At 54.9% G+C, this 24412-nt stretch overlaps 1 protein-coding gene across 14 annotated transcripts in view; it reads left to right on the plus strand.

Annotated features, from left to right (window-relative positions):
- HSPG2 (heparan sulfate proteoglycan 2) overlaps window positions 1-24412 on the plus strand; it is a 99591-nt gene that overhangs the window by 971 nt on the left and 74208 nt on the right. The window lies entirely within an intron of this gene.

The raw sequence follows: 24412 nt of genomic DNA on the forward strand, positions 1-24412 counted from the left end.
TGGAGAACCACACAGCTACCCCCACCCTCTTTGAGGTGGTCCTAGGCGGTTCTTGTCCCTAACCCCCCGCCCCCTACCCCCAGCCCCTTCTCAGAGCCAAGAGAGGGACTTTCTCTTAGCCAGTGTTTACCCAGTGACTGAATCCCTGTCCTGGCCTGGCCCGCTGTGTCTCACCTCTGCCCTCCTGAGTCACTCCTTAACCCCCACCCTGGGCCTGACCCCTCAGCTCACATGCCCCACCCGCCTAGAACCTCTCCTCCCCCACTCCCCACCTCAGCCTCTCACCCCAGGGTATCCAGCAGATGCCCATCCACTTGCTTCCCAGGCTTGATCCAAACTTGATCTTTACTTTCCAGAAAGTAGGCACGAACCTAGCACATAGGATGTCTTCCTTTTCTGCAGCTCCCCCAGCTCTGCTCCCTGCTGAGAGCTCCTGGATGCGAGGTTCCACAGGGATCCACAAGGGTTCCACAGGGTTCCACAGGGCCGAGTGAGGAGGAGGGTGGAGCTATGTGCTGTGTGCTGGAGGAATTTACACAGAAATTCCAGATGGCAGCCAATCGTCTCACTCACTTGTTCATTCAACATATCTTCATTGAGCAGCCTTCCATGACAGTCAGTCAGTGGGAGTTCAGGGGTTCATTCATTCAGCAGCTGTTGCTAAGCACCTACTGTGTACCAGTGCATCTGGCACTGTGCTAGGGGTTGGGGTTTATGGGTGAGCAGGAACAGGCCCCGTCTTTGCTTTCCCAGAACTGAGATGGGTCAACACGCAGTTCCGACCCTGCAGGATTATAGTCTCCTCAGCAACCACACCAAGGTCTTCACTTGAGTCCTTCCCCACGCTGATGGCGGAGAGCTGGAAAGAGCTTGGACCCAAGAAGTTTGAATCCCAGCTCAGTCATTTTCTAGCCTGTGATATGGGGCAATTTCTTCTTCCTCGGCCTCAGTTTCCACATCTGTAAAATGGGATAAGAAGTTCATTGTATATTTTACATGAAATCAGGTTCCTAGCCCAGGGCCCCAGCAAGCCCTGGGTTCCTCCTCACCCACACTGTCCTTTATCTTTTCCGCCCTTTGGTTCACATCCACAAGCCAATAGAGGAAGGTAAGGTGGTCCTTAGGGAGCTCGAGACCTCACTGGGGGCAGGAGGCAGAGGAAGCAGTGGTCTGTGATTAAGTGTGGGAGTAATTTCAGAGGAGGTGGAGAGGCTTGCTTCGGGGTGGGGGCCAGGCCTGGGTGACTCAGTGCCTGCCTTGGCCTGCTGATCCCTGTTCTTCCTGCTGGGGCCTTAGCCCTTCCTTTCTTGGGGCCAGCCCCACCAGGAGACAGGAATCTTGAGGGGGCTGCCATGATTACGGTGTTTTTCAGGACTGAGGAGGGAAGTCACTGAGATACCTGTTTCCTGCCTCTGCTGGGTTTCCTCACTAGGGAGGCTGTGGGCGGAGGGGAAATGGAGGAGCTAAAGGAGCCTCCCCTTCCCCCCCTGGGGTCGTGCTACCTCAGCCCTTCCCTGGACATAACTGACTGCCCTGCCCACCCCCCTGCCCCAGCCCCCGCCCCTCTTGCTCCAGACCTGCTGTGGGGAGGTGGAGCTTGTGAGTATGCCTTGAGGATTTCTAGAGGGAGGGCTACAGGCCATAGAGGGAGGTGGAGGCTGGAAGGGGCAGAGAGGGACCCCCACCCCTCCATGCATGGGGCCCAGCTCCCTGTGTCTGGGGAGTAGTGGCCCCCACCTGGCTCGGCCCGGACCTGTTCTTAGTCTGAGCGCAGGCATGTTGGGATCTGTGGATCTGAGGTGCAGCCGGGGAGAGGGGTGGAAGGAAGGTGGCAGAAGGTGACTGGGTTCAGGGCTTGCAGTGGTAGGGAGGTAAGTCTTGGGCTGCCAGGCCAGATGCTGACAAAAATCATATGGACAGTTCACATTTATTGGTGCCTACTGTTTGCCAGACACAGAGTTTCTCAACAAATCCTCACGTGTCAGATCCTCCCTGCATTCCCCCTGCTGCTCACCATCAGACTCAAGCCCCTGCCCTAATATAGCCTACGAGGCCCTTTGGGATCCAGCCTCCCCTGCTCCCTCTCAAACTTCTCTTCTTGCCAACTTTCCCCTTGCTTACTCACTCCAGCCACACTGGTCTTTGTTTTTCCAATATGCCAAACACACTCCCACCTCAGGGCCTTTGCATCTGCTGTTCCTTCTACCTAGAACGTTTGTCCCTTAAATATCTATGTGACCCTCTGCCTCCCTTCCTTTAAATCCCTGACTACTCTGCCCAACACTCTTTGTCCCCTTACTGCTTTATTTTTTTTCTTGTCGCTATCTGATAAGTATTTGTTTATTTATTTACACACACCCCCCCAATCAATTTAAGCTCCATGAGAACAGGACCTTGCGTATTTTTGTTTGCTGCTGCTTTATCTTTAGCATCTGGCAGGTAGTAGGTGCTCATTCAGTATATCTGTTGAATGCACGAAGCCATAGCTCCTAGTATGGTTCTCATTCTCTAAGCAGAGGACATTGATGCACAGAAAGTTCCATAATTGGGATCCCTGGCGCAGCGGTTTAGCGCCTGCCTTTGGCCCAGGGCGTGATCCTGGAGACCCTGGGATCGAATCCCACATCGGGCTCCCGGTGCATGGAGCCTGCTTCTCCCTCTGCCTATGTCTCTGCCTCTCTCTCTCTCTCTCTCTCTCTGTGTGTGTGTGACTATCATAAATTAAAAAAAAAAAAAAAAAAGAAAGTTCCATAATTTGCCCAGTGGGTCACCTACATATATCCTCGGTGGTACCAAGAGCCAGGCTTTGAAACCAGACTTCTCTCCTCACCACTCTGCCTAGCAGCCCACTTGCTTATAGCAGGCACTAATGTTGATAAAACTGTTGTCACTGATGTTGATAAAAGTAAGAACTCAGGTCTGAGGTCGTACAGAGGCTGCCTCAGACAAGGAATATCTGGGTCTGGCTTCAGGGACAGAGGCACTCAGGGTGGATATGTCTCGTCCACGAGGCCCCCTGAAGATGCCTGTCCTGGCAGGAGCCTAGAAAGATGGAACTCCAGGGTGGCCACTTGTGGGATTACCTGTTTATTTGCAGGTTTGTTAGTTAATTTCCTCATCAAATATTCCCTGAGATCCTATAGAGGGTTGAGTTAATCCCAGGGCTTTTAGGCCCAAGGGGGCCAGGCTGGGCCCTACCCTGTGCAGGGAGTGAGGGGGGAAGAAAGGCTAGCCACCATGCATGGATCTCTCACGGGGTTACCATGGTTGTTCCCTGGGGCCTCAGGGTTAGAGTGAGTCTTCAGAGGCTTCAAGGCTCCTTGGCCTCGTGGGGAGACTCTTGGAGGGGCTGCCCAAGATGTGGAAGGATACAGAGCCATGATTGAGAGGCCACTTGGAAGCCAGACATGTAGATCCTGGATCTTCAACCACTGGGATGTGTGGGAAGGGCTCTCAGCTCTGGCCCATGGCCCCCCTCCCCAGTCCATCCCAGCTGTGAGACATCAGGCTGGAGAGCCAATGGGTGAACTTGACCCTGTCCCCCAGCAGCTTCCCAAGGATATGGCGAGCACAGTGCCCCCGCCTCCCAGGGCCCACCCTGGCCTTGTTCCCATCACCCTCCTTCCAGGAAGAGGGAGGTTGGGCTGAGGATCCCAGCCCTACTGGAATGTTGCCCCAACCCAGGCCCTGGCCTCTTTGGCCCTGCTGCCCCCTCCTGCTCCCCGGTCCCGGCCGCCCCAGCGCCCAGGCTGGCTGACTGAAACCTAGAAGAATGTGTGGAACTCACTTCGCGGGGAGCCGCCAGCCTCACTGCTGGTGTTGGGTCCCTGTCAATAGTGGCCTTGAGAAGGGAGTGGCTTGTGGCTGCTGGGGGTGGCTGGGCTAGGGGCACCATCAAGAAAGCCTGAGAGCCCCGGGAACAAGGCTGCTTTTTGAGGCCTGGGAATGTGGGGCCTTCGAGCATCAGCCGCCCCCAGAACCCACCCTTCCCTCCTTTCCCCCATGGCCCCCTGTGCCAGAGTTGCAGGGACCTAAGAGCATCTCTGTGGCATCCCTGAGGTGTCCTGAGGTCCAGCTCCTGGCCACCTACCACAGCCCTTGCTCTGGCTTTGGGGTGGGGAGGGTACCTGGTCCACAAAAGCCTGCAGTGTGTGGGGAATGAATGAATGGACCAGTGATGTATGTGACTAAATGTCCCACAGACTAAAGTCCCCCTACAGGTGCATGGTGGACGTAAAATTCACTCAGCAAGTATTTGTTGAGCATCTTCTAAGGACCTAACCTTGTTCCTGGCACTGAGATTACAGCAGGGAACAAAAAGTCAAATTCCCCCCCCCCCCCTTGTGTTACTTGCAATATAGCTAGTGCAGGAAGACAGATAATAAATATAATATGTCAGATGGCAAGAAGTACTCAGAGGAAAAGAGAAAGCAGGGAAGAGGATAGAGAGAGTGATGAGGTAGGACGGGGCGGTCAGGAAAAGCCTCTGAGAAGATGATACTTGAGTAGAAGCAACTGAAGAAAGTGAGGGTGCAAGCCCTTCAGAGGCCTGGGGACAGGGCACTCCAGGTAGAGGGAACAGCAAGTGCAAAGGCCCAGAGGTGTTCAGCATATCTGCGGAAAACAAGAAGCCCACGTGTTTGGAGCAGTGGGAGTGAGGAGGAGCGTGGTCCATGTGCCGAGCCTTGGCCATGAGAAGGCCTCTGGACTTGCTTCTGAGTGAGATGAGAGGCCACTCTAGTTGCTGTGCGGAGAAGAGGATGTGGAGGGTCAAGGGCACAAGCCAGAGAGCCAAGGTCCAGGCCGGAGACAATGGGACCTCATACCAGGGCGATGGAAGTGGGAAGAAGCAGTTGATTGTTGAATATATTTTGAAGTTAGGCCCGATGGGATTTGCTGATGGATGAGGTTTGGGCTGGGACAGAAGAGGAGTCAGGGAAGTCTCCAGTCTGTGGGATGAGCGTCCAGAAGAAGCGGGGGGGGGGGGGGGGGGGGGGGACCACTAAGATGGGAACGCTCCAGGAGGCGTTGGAGGGGAAGGCTTAGGGATGGGGCGGCCCTGCCTGACTCAGAGCGACAGCAGTCGGCCCCCCTCCTACACCACACGCGCTCCCAGCCTGAGCTGGGGCCTCTACACTGGCCTAGGGAGCTGGTGCCGGGGGGAGGGGGGGGTCTTCCCAATGCACATCTAAGGAGCTGCAGGCCCTGGTCCCTTCACACCCGACAGCCTGAGCTCATGCTTAGATATTTATGTGCTTATTTAGAATTTACTGCCTTCCCCCCAGTCTAGCATGGACGCTCCATGAGGACCTGGCCTCAGATCTTGTTCACTGCAGTTTGCCTGGTGCTAGGCAACAGTAGGTGGACATTTATCAAGTGAATAAATTAATGGCCTTGGGAGAAGCCAGCAGGCCAAGAAGGCCCGGGCTCCTTGCTGAGGATTGCAGAGGGGGTGGTTTGGCCGCCCAGGCTCAGGGGGACCTGTCCTTCCAGCCACTGCTCTCTGCCGAGACCTGGAGCGTGTGGCACACGCTGGCACGCCCACAGTGCTGTCTGGTTCCTCAGCGGACTCGGAGCCCCTTTCTCCGGGCACTGTGATCAAGGGCACTGGGCTCAGAGGGCCCTGCCCACAAGTCTTAGCTCGGCTCCAACTGGCTCTGTGACTTTGGGCAAGTTGCTTCATCTCTCTGGGCCTCAGGTCAGAAATAGGGAACATGATGCCTGTTTGCCCAATGGACGTGAGACCCTGCGGATGCACCTCACTCAGGGTGTGAAACATAATGGTGGCTGTTCTGTTCGTGTTGTTCCTGCTGAGGGCAAGGCCGGAGTGATATTTGATTAAGGGTTCCCAGCACCCGGCACGGTACACCTTCTCCTGATCAAAACTGCTGCCAACTATTTACCAGGCCCCGCGCTCTGCTTGTGGAATCAGTGACCGAGCCAATGGAAGCCGCTGCTTCTCTGCTCCCTCGAAGTCCAAGAGCCCTGGATGTAACTGCATCTGATCTGTCACTGCCCCCCTTCCCCCACTGAGGCCACAGCTGCAGGACAGAGTCCACCCTTCCACCCTGATTGCTCCTTCCTGGTGGGGGAGCAGGAGGGGAGCACACCCCAGGGTGTGGCCTGGGAAAGGCTGGAGCCTGTGGACGCGTTGTCCCCTTCCCAGATGTGTGCAGTTGGTGGGCTCTGAGCAACAAGTGGTGTGGCCAAGTAGCTCCCACGGGTGCAGAGAGGATGTTCGTGCATCTTAGCAGGACTGGCGAGGGGGCTTCCTGGGACCCCATCCCAGCCCCATCCTCCTTCTGCTAGAGGACAGAAGACCTTGCCCGGGGAGCCCCGAGGGAGCCCGTAGCGGGTCCCTTGCCAGGGATGGTAGGGCTGCACAGCCGTCGCTCTGACCCCCGTGGACCCTCAGAAAAGCAGCAGGGCTAAGCTAAGGGGAAGAGACACACAAGTATGTGGTGACCTGTCGCCTTGGCCTTGGGCTGCTGGGTAGAGACATGCCTCTTCCCCACCAGGGTGTGTCATGTCCAGGTGTTTCATTTTTTCACATCTGGCATCTTTCCCCATCTTTCCCCCTGGTCCCCGTCAGTGGGCTGGGGGAGGCAGCCTGGGGCTTGGCAGGGGGAGGACTTCAGAGGTGGCCTTGGGTGACCTCACAGATGGTCTCCTGGCATGGGGCTGGGAATTCCCAGCTGCCTCTGGCCCCTTCCCAGCCCACCTCCGGGTCCCTGACCCCATCTCTCCCTTCCCCGCCTCCCCATGCTCACCCCCAAGGAGCCAGCTCTGGCCTCCACCTCCTGCTGCTGCTGGCCTCTCCTCCTCACCCCAGCTGACTCATCCCCCCTACTTGTTTGGCGGTTCCAGTTTTCAAATAGTTGGGAACTGGGATCATGCCTCTTCTTGGCTGGATGGATTGAGATTCTGGCTTCATAAATCCTGGCCCCAGTGGCCTCTGTCACTCCACAGGCTCTTCTCTCTCTCCTCTGTTTGCCTTCCTGTGACCCTTGGGCCAGAAGAACAGAGACCTCGGAGTTTCCTGAGGACAGACCAGTGTCTTCTCTGCCCTGGGACATTCAGGGTCTCCTCCCCAATGACCTCAGTCACCTAGATCGTTAGCCATTGCTTAGTGAGCATGCACGCCTTCTTTTGGTTGAGAACCACCACCCTATCTTCAGCCAAGCCCCACACGGGGCCCTCTTCCTGCTGGCATTATTGCATATAATCCTCCCAGAAATCTCAAGGTTGGCATTATTATCTCCATTTTGCAGAGGGGGAAACTGAGGCACAGCAGGGGCATGACTGGCCCAATTCATCTGTCTAGTAGGTGGCCCAGCTACATACTAGGGAGTGGGGCCCAGGTTGTCTGCCTCCAAAGCTGTCATCCCTCCCCCTCAGTGGATCCAGCCCGTTGGGTATAAAGAGAGGGTAGTCGGGGAGGGCTGGCATAGGACAGGCCACGCGGTGGAGGCAGACTGGGCTGGCCTTGACAGAGGATACAGCAAACTGTATATCTGCCATGTGGGCTTATCTCACTCCTACTTGGGAGACTTGGGTGCCTTTTGCCCCTTGGCCTCCATCCCAACTTACTGATAACATTCCCCAGGGAGATGGATTTGGCTTTTCCTGGGATTGAGACCCTTGGGAACCTGGATCCTGCTCAGTCAGGTCCCAGGCTCCTACAGGTGGGGCCTACAGGTTTTGTCATTTGGAGTTCAGTGAATTTTTGCCGGACAGGGCCTGCTGGGAGCCAGCCGTGTGCCCACCTCCATCCTGGGGACCTGGGTGAAATACAAGGCACAGAACCACACGGCCCAGCTGGGAGGCGTGATTTACATATAAGGCCCAAACTGTGTCATTTGAGCATCCCTGTACAGTGGAAGAGTCAGGAATTTTTTCATCCATTCATTTTCTCGTTCATTCATTGCTTGAGGACCGACTGTGGGCTGACATTGTACTGGGTGTTTTATCTGCATTGTCCACTCTCCCATGTATTTGGGATTATCCCTTCTTTTCCCATGGGAAACAGCTCAGTGGAAAGCAGTGACTTGCCCAAGATCACACAGCCAAGTGCAGAGGGAGGTAGGAGCTGAGTCCGCATCTGTCAGGCCTCCTGGGAGAAATTAGAGGCAGGGTCCCTCCTCGCCAGAATCTCTGGGTCCTTCAGAGGCAGGAAGCATGAGCCATAAGCACCCAGTGCCACTCAGAGTACAGACAAGAGCAGGTAGTCAGGGAAGGAAAAGATCCATTTGGCATGAGGCGTATGGAAGACTTCCTGGAGGCAGCGAGACCTAAAGAGCGTAGAGGATTTGGCTGGTGAAGGAGGAATGCATCCGGGGCAGGGGTCTAGAAGTCATCTGCCCCCATTGTCCCTAGATTCACATTATTGTCAAGTGTGTGGGCAGGAAGCCCGGGCCTGCTGCTGGAGTCATTAACATGGGGAAAAGAATGAGAGGAAGCCACCAAGATAGCTGAGGTGACATCCATCCCAGCCCCCCACCCTTTACCTGGCCAGACCAGGAGGCCGGAGGTCGAGGCCTGGGCTTCCACTTAGTTGCCAGCCAGCTACTGACCCTCTTTTCTGGGCCTTAATTTTTCTATCCACAAAATGGACTCCTTCCTTTCTCTTTGGCCACCTGCCAACCCAGAGGAACAGAACTTTGAGTTCTTGGAGAAAATTGTAGCTTCCCGTCGGGGCATTCTTTGGAGCCGGGGAGGTAGCCACCTCGTTACCAACTCCACATCTTCCTTCACTGACGCTACCAGCCCCCACAGGTGCCAGGCCCCGAGCCAGGGAACAGATGGAGGAGATGGCAAGCTGCTCCCTTAGATCTAACCTGGCCTCTCCTGCGCACCTGGGATCCCTCTTGTGGCGGCCTGCCCACATCAGTCTCCCTCCGTGCCCTTGGGTACCTGCTGCTGAGCTAACACCTGGGGTATTGTCAGTTGAGTGAATGAGCAGTAGTTCAGGGGTCACGAGGTTCCTGTACTCCTCCTGGCCCTACCTGTGTGATCCAGGGCACATCGTTTGACTTCTCTGAGCTTCATTTCCTCCAGATGCAAAATGGGACCATCCATTCATCCAGCAGACATTTATGGAGTGCCAGTTCTATGCCCAGCCCGGTGTTGGGTGTAATCCAGCCAGGGGTTGATGGAGCTTTACAGTCTGCTAGGGAGACCAGCTGGGTGGTGGACTAGTCCATAAAAAGTGTGGCGTCTGGGGGAGAGGTCTGCAAGAGCAGGTTTTCAGGGCCATGCAACCTCTGGGAGCTACCTGGAGTCTCATTATTTTGTCTAAGCCCCCATTTGTTAGTCGTGGCTTCTCAGTCTGTTTCCCTTGTAGGAAGAGGGGACCTGGGGACACAGCTCCCCCCTGGGCTAGGGCAGAAGAGAAGACCCCCAGGGCTGGAGAAGAGAGCAGGCCGGTTTTGTTGGGAGTCTCAGATGAGCTCGTGGATGCGGGGGAAATCACGGGGGCTGTTTAGGCTGAGTCTGGTTATTTGAATTTAGGAGAAATGGAAGCAGCGCACAGGGCTCGGGTTTGGGGTTGTGTGATGTGGAGTTGAGTGAAGAGCGTGGGCCCTGCTTTCCACCTTCCTTCTCTTTCCTGTCTCCTCCCTCTTCTGGGGAAGACGAGCTCTGTCCTGGTTTTGATTTCGGGAAGTGGAGGAAAGGGTTAAGTCAGCCTGGGCGGGGAGGTGGGGAGAAGGGAAGGGGTGGCTGGGGCAGGAATGTGTGATAAGATCAAAGCTCTCAGCCTGCCGGGGCCTCACCTTGGTTTCACCTGAGCAACCGAAGGGAATTCTCAACTCTAAACGTTGGTGGAGGAGGAGGAGGATGACGGACTCCGGAGGGAGGGGGTTGTAGGTCCCACCTTCCTCCCTCCAGCACTCCAAAAGAGGTCCTCAGGTAGCTTCACATGCCCCCCCCCCATCTTCCAGAAGGCTCCGCTCTTGCCCTGACAGGTGCTAGAAGCCCCAGGGACTACCTTTACTTGGTACATCCAGATTGTGGGGGGGAAGGGGAGGGGAGCATCCTTGGGGTTTCTGGCTAGGATTCAGGGGGCTCTTTCAGTTGCCTGTTAGCCCCCTCCTCTGTTTATTCTGCTCCATTTAACTCTGCAGGTTGTACTTTGGGATAGTGTCATGGGCGGGAGGCACAGCCCTGAGTCTTATCCTTGTTCCATCACTTACTGCTCTGTGATGCTGGGCTGGTGGCTTAGCCTCTCTGAACCTCATCTGTCAGCTGAGAATGGTAATACCCTCTTGGTGGGATTTTAGAGAAGATTAGAGATCATATAAATCTCCTATAGCTGGAAGAGACAGTTGACAAATAACAGGAACCATTATTTTATGATTTTCTTTCCCTCCCTTTGAAGATTGCCTCTTGGTATTTGGTCCTAGGTAAACCCAAAGGCTCCAGTTTGTTCTGCACACCTCTCTCCTGCTTTGAGAAAGGCCCAGGCCCCAGGGTCCATCCTTCTGTCCAGCACCTTTCACTTAGGGGTCCTCATAGTGTTGAGAGGGGAGTGGGGCAGGACAGGTTGTGAGTGAAGAGGAGGCTCGGGCTCTTTTAAGTGTCCCCAAGGCACCGGCCAGGCCACCTGCCCTAGTGATACAAGGTTAATCTTTCCAGGCCAGCCTCAGCAAGCCGGGTGGTCCAAGCCACTCCCTGGAGTTCCAGGGGCCTCAGCACCCTCACCACCACTGGGGCTCCTGCCTCTGCTCTCTGTCGTGGCTCTGCCACAGTTAATGATTATTCTGGGCAGCAGGGGACTGGGAGGCCCGCCCTCGCAGCGCCTTAACCACTGGTTGCACCCAAGGTATGTCAGCAAGTGGCTTGGGTGTTCCCTGCTTTAATGTGGCAGCACAGTTCTGAGGCACATGGGCCAGGGGCGGGAGGGGAGGATGGTGAACAGGGAGTAGGGTCTTGGAGTCACAGATTGACAGGCCAGCTGTGCCCCTGGGGCCCTGGGGACAGACTTAGGGCCCATAGGATCTGGGTGAAATGTGAGCTAGGCAAAATAGGCCCCTGTGGTTTGTTGCCAGCCATGTGAGCAGACCCTACAATAATATACCAGGTGAGCAAGCCCCCCCCCCCCCACCCGCCAGCACAGAAGAACCCCTGTATTCCTCCTCACCCAGGCTCGGACCCTGCAGGGGAGTCCCAGGAGTCCCAGGTGGAAGGTGCTATGATGGGTAGGGCTTTGGGGCAGTTGGGCTTGGCCGCCCCAACCCTGGCTGTGTGACCCTGGATAAGTCACTTTACCTTTCCGAGCACCCATTTCCTCGTCTGAAACAAGAGACTACCAATCCTTTGTGGGCATCAGCAAGCCAACTTGCAGAAAGTTTGTAGCTCATGATTAATTCCTGGGGAATGGAAACAATTGTTATTATCATAATTTTTATTATCAGGAGAAAGTGAAAGCTGAATCCTAGTCTTGGGTAAAACCAGGGCCACAGTGGCCCATGGGTTCTGGGCCTGTGGCTGGTGGATTTGGGAGGAGGCAGGGCATGGGGAGATCCCAGGAACATGTTTGAAGAGGTCATGTATGAGAGGGCTGGCTGGCTGGAGAGAACAGGGCTTTGGCAGCCTCTCTGGGTCTCCCCCAGGCCCCCTCACTGCCCCCCCCCACCGGCTCCCTGTCCACCCCCCCAAGGCTGGGTCCTGAGGTTGGTGCCTGCTGAGTGGGGGAGGAGGGATAATTGTTTATTTTGATAACATTAGGGCATATTCCCCCCCTTGGCGGCTGCTATTTTGAGAGCCCTGGAGAGCAGGGGCTATGGTTAAATTAGGTAATGTTGCTCCAGAAGGAATGTGTGAAGCTGTGGGGCTGAGGCCGCAGTGAGAGGACAGTGGGTTCGCTCCATATAAAATTAACTGCAACTTGGAGAAGAGCTGCTCGGGTCACTTTATAAGGCGATGGAGGGGGAGGCCACTGGGGGGGGGGGTGGAGGTGATGGCTCAGGGCCTCTTTTGGGGGAGCCTGGGCCCCTGCCCGGAGGCCTGGCTGGCCCAGCAGGGGCTGGCGATGTGGTGAAGGGGCAGGGCTGCTGTGTCCTCAGCTCTGTGCCTCTGGCTGCTGCTTGAGGCGGGTGGGGCTTGGGGTGGCGTGATGCATGGGGAGGATGGATCCACAGACTTGGCCTTGAATCCTGCTTCTGCCTCTTTCTAGCCTTCTGTGCTTGGGCAAGTCACTCCACTTCAGTGGACCTGAGGTATTATCAGTATTGAAATTACCAGTAGTGAACATGGTTCCAGCCCCCTGGAGATGTTCCTTAAGGATTAAATCTCTAGAAGAGAATGCAGAGCTAACTTTTATTATAACTTGTGCAAGGTGGTGTTCTGAGTCCAAGGATGGTCCACACACCAGCCTTATCCAGACCTACTGAATCAGGGCCTTATCCAGACCTACTGATCCAGACCTACAGGATCCCCAAGAGATCCCCGTCGGAGAAACTCTGCTTTACATACACGGTCTAATTTTATCTTGAAAACTACCCCTGTGATGTGGGAATCACTGTCATGTGTTGTGAAACTGAGGCATGGAGAGATGGCCAGCATAGATGCTCCATTCATGTTCATTCTCTTCCCTGGATCTGTCCTTTCTTCTCCTCTTTTTCGACTGGGCTTGGGCTGCGGGGAGATATGTCAAAATCCCTGGCTGGACTGGAGAAAGTCAAGAGTATCTCCTGCCTTTGAGACTTAATCAGACCCTCCTATCTGCATGCACCCATGGGATCAGCACAGCTAGACGAGGGATCATTCCAAAGTCATTCTATTCTTCCTGTCCTTGGAGAAAGATAGGGACAGGGAAGGGGCTCTCTATCAATGTAGAGATAGTGGTACAGACAGTGGCCGCTGCCTGACAGTCAGGGGGTCAGAGCAGGGCCTGCCCCGGCCTTAGATAGGGTCACCCTGCACATCCCTGGTACATTTGAGACTGACTTCATCTAGCAGCAAATAATTTGAGGGGCACTTACTATGTGCCCAGCCTCAAGGAAGTATTCTAAATTTCCCCCAATTCTGTAGACTCTTTATTATCCAGAAATGAAAATGCTAACTACACTTTGTGTACCACTTGACACGTGCCACACACTTGCATTCTCTCTTTTATCTATTAAATTCCACTGCCTGTTTCTTTCTCTTCTATAAAATGGGAGAATAATAATAATAATACCTATCTCATGGGATTGTTATGAAAATAATATTTGTCAAAGGGCCTGGCACATAGTGTTTGTTAAATACATATAATAAGTACAAATAATCTCCCAACCAAGCAGGTACCGTTACTGCCTTCCATTTTACAGGTGTGCATATTGAGGGTCCAGAATAAGAGGGGGACCCGTCTGTTGGGATCACAAGACATGAGGACAGAGCCATAAGAAATTGAGTCCCCAAATTTCTAAGCCACTATTATAATTCAGTTCACTTTGGTAAATGTTTATTATCTGCTAGTTGCTGCTCGGCATTGGGATGTATCCTGAGGTTAAAATACATGTAAATGGTGAGAAAACCCATCCTGGTGTTTGTCCTCAATGCTGGAAGCATTGGTTCCAGCAGGACAGTTAGAGACATTTACTCAAGGGGCTATAATTAAGACCGGATCTCTAGTCCTGTAAAAGTTAGAAGAAATGAGGTCCTATGGATGTGTGCGGGAGAAGGATGTCTTTGTGGGGGGTCCCGGAAGACCTCAGAGTCAAGGTGGTAATTTAGCCAGGCCTCGGAGGACGGAGTAGATTAGATTGCGAGGCGTAGGCATAGCATTCTAGGAGGAGGGAACAGCCTTCTTGGAGGCCTAGAGGGAGGAAATGTGCCCCGTGAGAGGGGACAGCATTTGGGGGCCAGGGGCTGCGTGGGGTCTGCGGAGATAAGGCCAAGAAGGCCAAGTCCAGCTTTCTTGTCATTGAAGATTTCCAGTTTTCTCCAAGACTGGCTCCTCCGCCAGCTGGGATTATTCCATCACCGCTTTGACTTTTTTTCATGTCAAGAAATCAAAGACTTTAATAAATGGTCTGCCTGAGCTTCTGGTCAATGTGTGATAACGGGCATAGCCGACAGAATTTGGGCCAAAAGCAAGAGACTTGATGTCCTGATTAACTGGGCAGCCTTATCACCCACACATGTACAATTTCCGTGAGTCTTTTCCAGCGTTGACAATGACACTGGGTGGGGAGCACAGTGGAAGGCCAGGCCTGGGTTCTGGTTTCCCTCTGCGGCTTACCAGCTGTGTGGCCTTGGGCAAGCCTCAGTTTCCTCCTTGGTAGAGTGGAGACAGCTCTACCTCCGTGGCTCGCTTTAAAAGATTGGTGATGGTGGGATCTGCGCTGTCCAGTTCGATGGCTGTTTAATAAATTTAAGATTTAATAAAATAAAATGAAATTCAAAGTTTTGAATAAAAAATTTTAGTTTCTCTGAGGCCTCAGTCACATGTCAAGTGCTCAGTAGCCACAGATGGCTAGTGGCTACCTTATTGGACAGAACATTTCCATCACTCCAGAAAGTTCCATTGGGTGGCCTATGCATTCAGTAAGGGGTGGCTGTTGTGACTGGTTCCCCTTCCTGGTTTGGGAGCCCCCCCTCCACAAGCTGCGGAGGCCTTGATAGAGGTGGACAGGATTGTCCCTCTGTACCTTCCCCACTTTCTCCTCAGTCCCTGGGGAGCTCTCCCTCTCCCTCCCCTGACTCCACCCATAATGCTAAAAAAGTCCCCCCTTCCTCCTTAATTTCCCACCCACTCCCCTCAGCTGTCTCTGCAGATCTGCCTGTTTAGCTGCTGGCATCTGGAATCTCCATGTCCAGGCTCCGAGATTCCCACTGCCCTTCCTTGGGCGTGGAGGTGGGGGAGGAGGCCTCCCCTGGCAGTCCCCTGCTCCCAGCTGAGGTGCCTGGGCCCCTCTCGGCAGGACAGAGATGATGGTTTGTTGTGACGGGGGCAGTGGGCAGCCTGCCCGCTCTAACACTCCTGTATCTGGGCACCAAGCATGTTGTTTGCACTTGGCTGGGCCTCAGGGTCTGGCACAGTGCCCTCAAGGGCTGGCCTAACTTGGCACCCCTGGTTACAAAGGCTGATCATGGGCCTCCGCCTGGTCAGGACACCAGGAATTGTCCCTGGGCTGGGTCCTGGGGATGAGGGGCATGCCTGACACCTGGAGCCGGAGTGCAGGCCAGATTGGCAACAGTGGCCAGATCTCGGACACCCCACCGAGTGGGGACAAGGCCCGGGCAGGCCTGGGCAGGGTGAACACTCTTGGGTGCCTGGCAGGAAGTCACCCTTGGCGATTCAGATTGGTAGGGTCTGCACGCGCCATTCACACTCGTCTGGGGAGGAACACTGGGTCTGAGATGCCAGAGAAGCTCAGGGTCACCTCTGAGTGTCATGTTCTGTCCTCCTTCTCCTGGTGGTTCCTTCCCTCATCAGCTGGGAGGTGGACAAACAGGCATCTCTGTCCACGAGGGCCGAGGCTGTTGAGCCCAGCAAGGAGATGTGATGTCTGACATCACACAGCCAGTCTGGAGGAGTCAGAACTCTGACTTGATCACCTTAGGAGCCTTTCCCATCCTGCCTCTCTCCCTGTGGGAGCTCTGGGGACAGTAACCCCTGGATATCTAGCTGAGAAAAAGGGTTGGATGCCTGGGTGGCTCAGCGGTTGAGCGTCTGCCTTTGGCTCAGGCCATGATCCGAGAGTCCTGGGATCAAGTTCCGCATCGGGCTCCCTGCCTGGAGCCTGCTTCTCCGTCTGCCTGTGTCTCTGCCTCTCTCTCTCTCTCTCTCTCTGTCTCCCATGAATAAATAAATAAAATCTTTAAAGAAAAAGAAAGAAAAAGGGTTGGAATCCTGGCCCTGCCACTTTTTCCGTGACCTGGGGCGAGCCTCTTTGAGTGTCCTGGGCCTCCCCTGGGGAATGGGGATAATTATACCTCACTCTCAGGGCAGAGTTGTGAGCATTAGGCAACTGGCCTCCTGGCTGTTTCTAGAACATCCTAAGGATACTGCTGCCTTGGTGCAGATACAGCTCCTGTTCCCTGTTCCTGGAGTCCCCTTCCCCTGTGCACTCGCTGCCTTCCCATTGCTGTCACCTTCCCTGACTGGCCTTGTAAAATAGCAGGTGTCACCACGATGGTCCCTGCCCCCCGACCCCCCCGCTGTGTTTTTCCTTATAACTCTCTCACCATTTGACAAATAGTAGTTTATGGTCCAGTTGACTCCCAAGTTGAATGTTGACTCCATGAGGGCAGAAAACACACGTGACGCATAATACCTGCACACGTAACAATGACTGGTCATTTCCCTCCTCCACCGGGTGCTTCTCGGAGCCACCATTAATTGGGCCCGGGCCCTGCGCCAGGCTCTGTGCCCAGCAACTCCGTCTCAGCTCCATGAATCTCGTAGGGTCCCCATCGCAGCCTTGTCACTGGTCAGACACGAGCTGCAGCGACTCGCCCAGAGCTCCCCAGCTGCAGGGTCACGGAGCCGGGCTTCCACCCAGGTTACTTCTGCCCCAAAGTTCCCACTGTGCTACCTCCAGCATCGGGGTAACGAGATCACAACTTTTACCCAAATTTGGGGTTCGGACTCTACATTTGACAGGAGTGAATGGACCAGATCGTAGGGTGGTTCTCAATCTTTTTTGGGGGGGCACCCCTTCCAGCTCTCTCTTCTCCTGTGATCGGTTGATTATAACCATTCTCACTGCCCCAGAATGACAGGTACCCTTTGGCTGGGGAGCCCCAGAGGCTAACTGGACACCTCAGGGGTGGGGTAGGGAGCGGAGGGGGGCCCAGGTCCTGGGCTATCCCTTGTCTCTCTGGGGGCAAGTGAACAGGATGTTCCCTGAGGCAACAGACATTCCTGGTCGGAGGTGGCAGGCAATGGGAGATTTACCATTTCCGGTAACCCGAGTCCCTGGGAGATCAGGTCTTCCCTGCCAAGGACATGCACCCCTGGCTTGCCAGCCCTGCCCTTTCCTCGGCCTTGGTCTGCCTGCGGCTTAGGACCTACTTGGAGGGACCAGCTGTAAGTCCCAGAGGTCAAGACCAGGGTCTCAGGGCCTGATCAGCCCCAGCTTAATGCCACCCTCCCGGAGTCCCCAGCCTTGGGGAAGGAGGGGAAGGAGGTGACGTGATGGAAGGAGAAGGGGCCTGTGTCTGCCTCTACCATCGACTTGCCAGGACTTGTCTTCTTGGAGCTTCCATATCTTCTCTGAGCACCCGGCGCTTCTCTAAGTACTCTCCGTACACGATCTGTCTTATCCTTCACACACATGATCCAACTCATCCTTTTAACAGCACCTGGGTGGGGGGGGTGTCACTAAAATGAAGCTAAGGGGGAACTGACCCAGTGGGCTGTGTCACAGAATGGGATTTGAACTCAGGCTCTTCCATACTGGCTGGTCTTCCTTGAAGTCCTTCCTTACCCTCTCTGGGCTCTCTTTTGGCAAAAGAGAGAACTTTGGGCCAGGTGATCCCTCCTAGCCCTGGCAGCCTGGGACCCAGGAATCTGTTGGAAAGCTTCCCAGGCAGGTTTAGCTTGAGCCTTACCTCACCTGGTAGAGGGGAAGGGGGGCAGGCATATCAGGAATTATTCTTCCCCAGGGTTGGGGGGTTGGCGGCGGGTTTCTGGAAAGCTCACTCTCTGGGCCCATGAGCTCTTGGATGGGTGGGGGGCGGGCGGGGGAGGGAGGAAGTGACAGGTTGTCCTGTGAAATCTTCACAGCGGTCTTGTAAGGGGGTCATTTTTATTACTGTTTTACAGACTGGAAAACAGAGGCTCAGAGGGGTCAAGTGATTTGCCGAGGGCTACACAGCTAGGCAGTTACCAGGCTCAGGGCGTGTGGTCAGCTCCAAGTGCCGTGGAGTGGCATGTGACCAACACACATTTCCTAGGATGGCTTTGATTTATGAATAAAATAAAAATAGGCTTCCTGAAAAACTGTGACCGTGCCCGAGACTTGGAATACTTGTGCATCCAAACTACATCTCCCAGGCTGCCTCTGACACCTGGAAGTGGCCCAGGGATCCTTTGTTAAACTGTTTCTCCACATTCGCCTTGGAAAATATGGCCAGGCGTAATTATAGGGATGCAAGAGTTCAGAGGAGGGAGAGCCGCGTGGGCTGCAGGGAACTGGAAAGGGTTGGCACTGTGCAGGGCTGTGGGGCTGAGAGGGGCCTGGGGTGGGGCAGAGCAGGACCAGGTCCACAGGCTCCAAGAAGGCTCCCTGCAGGGCCTGCAACCCCCGGCCATTTGCCAGGAATGGCACAAGGCCTCTCCCGGGACCCCCTGCCCACTCGGCCCTGCCCATCCCCCCTCCCAGCCAGGGTCTCTGGGGCACCCAGGCTCCAGGCAAGGCATCCTTGGCCCATAGACCTTTGCTCCAACCCCTCCCTCCCCTGCCCAGACTTCCCCCAGGAACTGGGTAAAGGGCTACAGGAATGAGGCCTGAGTCCTGGCCAGTGGGCCCAGCAGGGCCAGGGACCCTGGGATTTGAGCAGTTGGCAGCATGAGGACTGAGGTGACCCCAGCCCTGCTGCTCCCAACCCCCTCCTGCTGTGCGGCCCTTGGCCCCCGGTGCCCCAGCAGCTGTCAGCAGGGAAGGGTGATAGAGAAGGGCCAGAGGTGACTTCTCAGCCTGCCCCTTCTCCCCCTGCTTGGACCAGGCCCAGAACTCTTACCAGCTGTTGTCAGCAGCTGCTGAGCTTTGTTCCAAAGCCAGCAGTGGGCACCTCCCTCCTCCCGAAGGACATCTTCCCACCATCCTTCACAGCCACTGCCCCTAGGGAGAGGTTGGGGCTAATACGGAGGACAGGGTTGCATCCCTGAGTTCCTTTGATCCTACTAACACGGAGAAATAGGAATTAATGAGCCCGTTTTTACGGAAGAGAAAACAGATCCAGAGAGGCCAAGCTACTTGCTTGAAATCACACAGCTCTTGGCCCAGTGCCTACCCCATTGCCTTTCTTTAGACCGTGTTGTGTAGGACAATAGAGACTTTGAGGTTCCTGGGCCTATCACCTTGGCCACTTAGTAGTTTGAGGATTCCAGGCAAGCGCTTTTTTTTTTTTTTTTTTTTTAAGATTTATTTATTTAAGTAGTCTCTACGCCCAGGATGGGGCTTGAACCCACAACCCTGAGATCACAAGTTGCACACTCCACCAGCTGAGCCAACCAGGCGCCCTTCCAGGCAAACTCCTTAACTGCTTGGAGCGGAACTCTCATTTTCTTGCTTATAAAATAAGAATAATACCTACCTCTTAGGATTATTGAGCAAATTAAAATGAGAGAATCAATGTTAAATACTTAGCATATGGCCTGGAGTGTTCTAAGTACCCAAATTGAGATCTAGCAATATTATCCTCAAGGACTGTTGGCCACCTGTGCACCCAGCACCGTGGCTGGCTCATGGAGGTTACAGACACATTCCACAAATATTTATACCAGTCAATAAATATTTATTTGATACCTACTGTGTGCCAGGTGCTTGAAAAAGAGCAGAGACAAAACAAACAAAATTCCCATCCTTGCTTACATTCTATCCCACGCGGTGGCTGGGGAGACAGAACTTCATCTTAACCACAGAAGCCGCCAAGCACTTTTATACACACTGCTGTATTATCCACATTTTCAGACGAGAAAATGGGCTGAGGTCACTGGCGGAGCAGAGCCCAAGACCCAGCTCTCCTGAGGGTCTTGAGCAGTGGTCCCGTGGGCTCCTTAGAGGAGGCGACACTGGTGCTGCATCCCTCAGGGCCTCAAGGCCTGGCAGGAGAGGTTGGGATGCAGCTATCACAGTCTGGGCAGCAACAATTTCAGGAAGGTCTTGCCTAGGTCAAGGCTTCTTGTTCCCCAGGGAGGAGGCCCAGCCAGAGCTTTAAATACCCCATGCAGCCCAGAATAGCCCCCATTGTCTTGGCCTGCAGCGGGGGGACCCTGGAGGATGCTGAAGGAGGCTGATCCTGGAGCAGGAGGAGGTCTTTCCTATATGGCAGGGGTGGTGTTTCTGGGCAGACTTTTCCATTTGGCTCCTGCAAGAAAGGCTGCCTGTGGGAAGGGCGGAGCGCTGCCTGGTTCTGCGTGAGCAACGTGCTGGCTGAAGGGGGAGCTCCGTGGGTGGGGGACTCCCAAGGAGGGCTGTGTGCCTGAGTGAAGGTGCTCCTTTGTGCGCCAGGGACGTGTGTGCATTGGCCCACTGGGCCCTCCGCTGTGGGCAGGCCTAGCCATGTCCCTTGCCCGGGGCCTCCTGGCACCCTCTGGTGCTCTGGCTATTTTGGGCACTGGCTGTGTTCACGTTTGGGGAGGGATGGGTAATCCTGCCCAGGCCAAGGATGCTGAGGGCAGGCTCTGGACGACTATTCCAGCCTCCTGGATCTTCGATGGCTGTAGCCTCTGCCCCTGACTTCAGCCTCAAGGGGTCCCAGTCCGTGGACCCCTATGGGATGTCAGCTCCACTGGCAAGGGGGAAGAAGGGCACCAGACAGACCTTGCCCTTGAGACATTCTCTGCTCTCGGTATCAGGAATAGTTGTGCTTCCTCTAAGCAACGGGTTTGTTTTGATCTCATTGGGACATGGAATCCAAGGACTGGTCAGGTTTCCTTCCTCCCATTGGCCACTGGAAAGCTCAGAGCCAAATGAATTGTTGCTTTCCCAGACCTCCAGAATTCAGCACATACTGTCTATCTACTCACCTCCCTCCAGACTGTCAGCTTGCTCTTGTGAGCTTTTCTTACGTATGTTTTGTTCATTCTCTCCTGCTATTATGTGTACATCTTTGTAAGCGGCTTTGAGTTTTTCTGGAAGAGGGTGTCAGGGGAAGTATAAATAGATGATGATGATGATGATGATGATGATGATGATGATGATGATTGATGATGGGGATGATGGCGACCCTGTGCTGGGCAGTTCCCTGCAGGCCACTCCTTAAGGCTTGGATCTCACTTCGTGATTACCTCTGCGAGCCTCGCCCTCTTTGCCGGTGGAGGCATAGCCTAGAATTCTACAAACCTAAGGTTTTGGGATTTCAGTGTCCTAAAATGTCAAAGGCAGAGGGAACCTTTGGGATCGTTTTAGTTGAGAGCTTTCAAACTTCTTAATGAGCAGTGAAACCCTTATGCCAATCAAGTAATAGTATTTTGGTTAAATCTTGCAATATTTTTTAAAAAGATTTATTTATTTTATTCAGAGAGAGAGAGAGAGAGACTGAGAGGCAGAGACACAGGCAGAGGGAGAAGCAGGCTCCTTGCAGGGAGTCCGACGTGGGACTCGATCCCAGGTCTCCAGGATCACACCCCGGGCTGCAGGCAACGCCAAACCGCTGCGTCACCGGGGCTGCCCAAATCTTGCAATATTTTGATAAATAACAGCAAACATCGGACGTTCACTGGGTGCTGGTGCTATTTGTAGCATTTTACATTTTTGTCTTATCCTTACAACAATCCCATGAGGTAGATACTCTTAACAGGAACTATCATGCCCATTTTACAGATGAGAAACGGAGAGGCATGGAGGGGTAAAGCGGCCTGCACCCAGCTAACCAGGGGCCACACCGGATGTATTATGTGGAGGGTCCTAATATAAAATGGAAAAAGGTGGATTTGTTTTCACTGAAGCAAGTATTTGGGGGAGGGGGCCCAAGTTCTATCTGTCCCCCCATCCAGTCACCTGCTGTCTGAAGTGGTCCCCGAGGTGCCGAGGACAGCCTGGAAAGCAGTGTTCTAGGCCTGCTTCCTCATGTGACCGAGGGAGCCCGAGGCCTGGAGAGGGGAAGGGGCTTACCCCGACGGTGGGGAGAGCTGGAAGCCCTTCTCAGTCCCTCCCGGCCCACTCTGCCGCCCGAGGAGCGCCAGCAGCTGAACTTCCCCGCAGAGACCTCAGCTCCCACCCACTCTCGTGGGTGCAGGGACCCTGTGACCTTTTGCATGGTCCTCGGGGTCCAGCGTGACCAGGTGCTGGGCCATGCCCTCTGTCCCCTCCAACAGGACTCATCTCCCCAGAGGCCAGGCTGCTGGCAGGGAGGGACAGGGCGGCTTCTGTCTGGCTTTTCTCAGGCTCTGACAGTGTTTCTCCCCGAGGAGAGAAGATACCCCTGGTGTCACCTGGCCTGCCTTTCCTCGACCAGCCCTTCATTGCGTGGGGCCTCGGGGCTTTCTGTGTTCAGAGCTCCTTTTTCAAAACCCCTGTGGCCATGGTGTCTGTGGTGCCAGCGGTGGTAGCAGCGGTGGTGGCCGTGGCAGCAGTGGTGGTGGCGGCGGTGGTGTCGCTGACGGGCCCTATCTCACATCCAAAGCCTCGCTGAAGCAGAGCTCGTTGGCTGCTCGCCCAGGGAAGGCGGTAGGTTCGGTGTGGGTGCCCCCAGTATGTGCTCCGTGGAACCCTAGTCCCCTGAGCATGAAGAAAGGGTTCCAAGTTATGCACGTTTGGGAAACAGTGAATCGTTCCCCCTCCTCCCGTCATGGTGTTCGGGACGCTGAGGACTTAGGGAACCAGCTCACCTTTGTGTCACCAGCCTGTCCCAGGTGTGTTTGTCTGCAGGACCCTCCCGCCACGTCCAGCTTTACTGTGTCTTGGATTGGACATTAGTCATGAGGAAAAGGGGTGGGGCACTTCAAAAGGAAGGGGCCCTTCCTTTTATTTCCAGCTCTGTGCCCCCTCCACCAGGCCTGTCCTCAGTCATGGGCTCGGCCCTGCCGGCCCCTTCCTCCCCGTCCAGGAAGCAGATGAGGAAAGCCCTGGGGGGCAGGGGGTGCTGGCCTCCTTGGCTGCAAGCAGCTGCCGTTCCAGCCTGTTTTTTCCTGTTGCCGATGCCCACGGGATCAAGCAGGAGTAGGGTCACTGAAGCCTGGGGGCCGGGCTGCCTTGTGCAAGGCCCTTGAGCTTGGGCTGTGGCCCCGCTCACCTCCTAGACCCCCACCCAATCCCTGGGAGCAGGTCCCTGCTCAGTGACGGGAAAAATGGGCCCCCTGGCTGAAGGCTCAGGCGTCAGAGATGGCAGGAAGAGGGCTCGGGCAGTACAGAGCTTGGGAACCAGGGAGGGGTCGGGCTCCTAGTCTTGGCTCTTCCAGCTCTTGACTCTGGGCAAGTGGTCTTCCCGAGACTCCAAGTCTTCATTTATAAACTCCACCTCTTCATTAACTTAAAAAGTGTCTTTGGGCAGCTACTCTGTGCCAGGTAGTACGACAGTGAGCACAATGGACAGAGTCCCTTGCCTTTGTGGCACTGATGTTCTAGTGGGGGTGACTGATGATAAACAGATAAATGTGTAAATGTGGGTAGAATGTAGGTGGTGAGGTGCTAGGAGGCAGGACAAGGGAAGTGACAGGGCTAGTGAATAGATGCTGGACCTGGGATATGGCCAGGGTGGGTCTCTGTAAAGGTGGCCTTTGAGCAGAAACAAGAAGAAGAGGAGTGGGCACATCTGGGAGCAGTGTCCCAGGTGGAGGATGCAGCAGGTGCAAAGGCCTTGAGGGGAGAGAGGTGTAGTTGAAAGCTATTGAGATAAATGTGACAGGGAGTGGGGAGAGCATAGGAGGGGAGGAGGTTGGAGAGGTGTGTGTGTATGTGTATAGGTCACACAGGACCTGGTCACCCTTTGTAAGGGCTTTTCTTCTCCTCCTTTGATGAATCAAGACTAATGGAAAGGCCTAACCCAATAGGTTCAGGAGGTGGTCATTGTTGTAAGTAGTGTCTCATTTCAACCAAAATTTGTGGAACGGGATCCCTCCTGTCCTCCTGTAGGCCTGGCACTGTGCTGGGGGCTTCATTCATGAAATCTATGGGTGGCGACCCCAGAGAGGATGGGCCAGCCCAAACAGGTCGGTGGGGCCTGGAAGGCCCACAGACACTCCAGCACTCCGCGGCAGCAGGGCCTCCTGGGTGCCAGAGAATCTGAGAACCACGCCAGGCTGCAGGCAGGAGGCAGGCACGTGAACACCGCAGGCGCTGTTGGCACCAGCCATGCTTGGCAGATAGTGTTCAAGCCCTGGGGACCTTCTTGCTGGGCGGCCCAGCCCGGAAGCCGTTCCCACTGGGCCACCCCCACCTGGCACACGGGTGGGGGCGGGGGCATTTCCCCGTGACTTCCTGCTTCTTCCCTCTAGGCTGGCAGGCAGCTCATCCACCACCAGGGGAGGCCCATTCTTGGGGTGTCTGTGGGGCGGGAGGAGAGTGCATGGACTCTGGGGGGACCGGGGTACTTGGGCGCTGTGACTAGCACCGTGACACCAGCATAGTCAAGGGACACTGGTCTTTGGGTGGAAAAAGCCATTCAGGGCTGGTCCATTGACGGTGCTGTGTCCTCTTCCCACCTCTGGGCCTGGGCACATGTGCCCCTTCCTTCTCCCTGGTGTACGCCCTCTGCCCCTTCTCCACCCTACTTAGGTGAGACGGTCTTTCAGACCCAGCTGAATTGTCCTTTACCC

Source organism: Canis lupus, chromosome 2 (assembly GCF_011100685.1).
Source record: "Canis lupus familiaris isolate Mischka breed German Shepherd chromosome 2, alternate assembly UU_Cfam_GSD_1.0, whole genome shotgun sequence".
NCBI classification, from domain to species: Eukaryota; Metazoa; Chordata; class Mammalia; order Carnivora; family Canidae; genus Canis; species Canis lupus.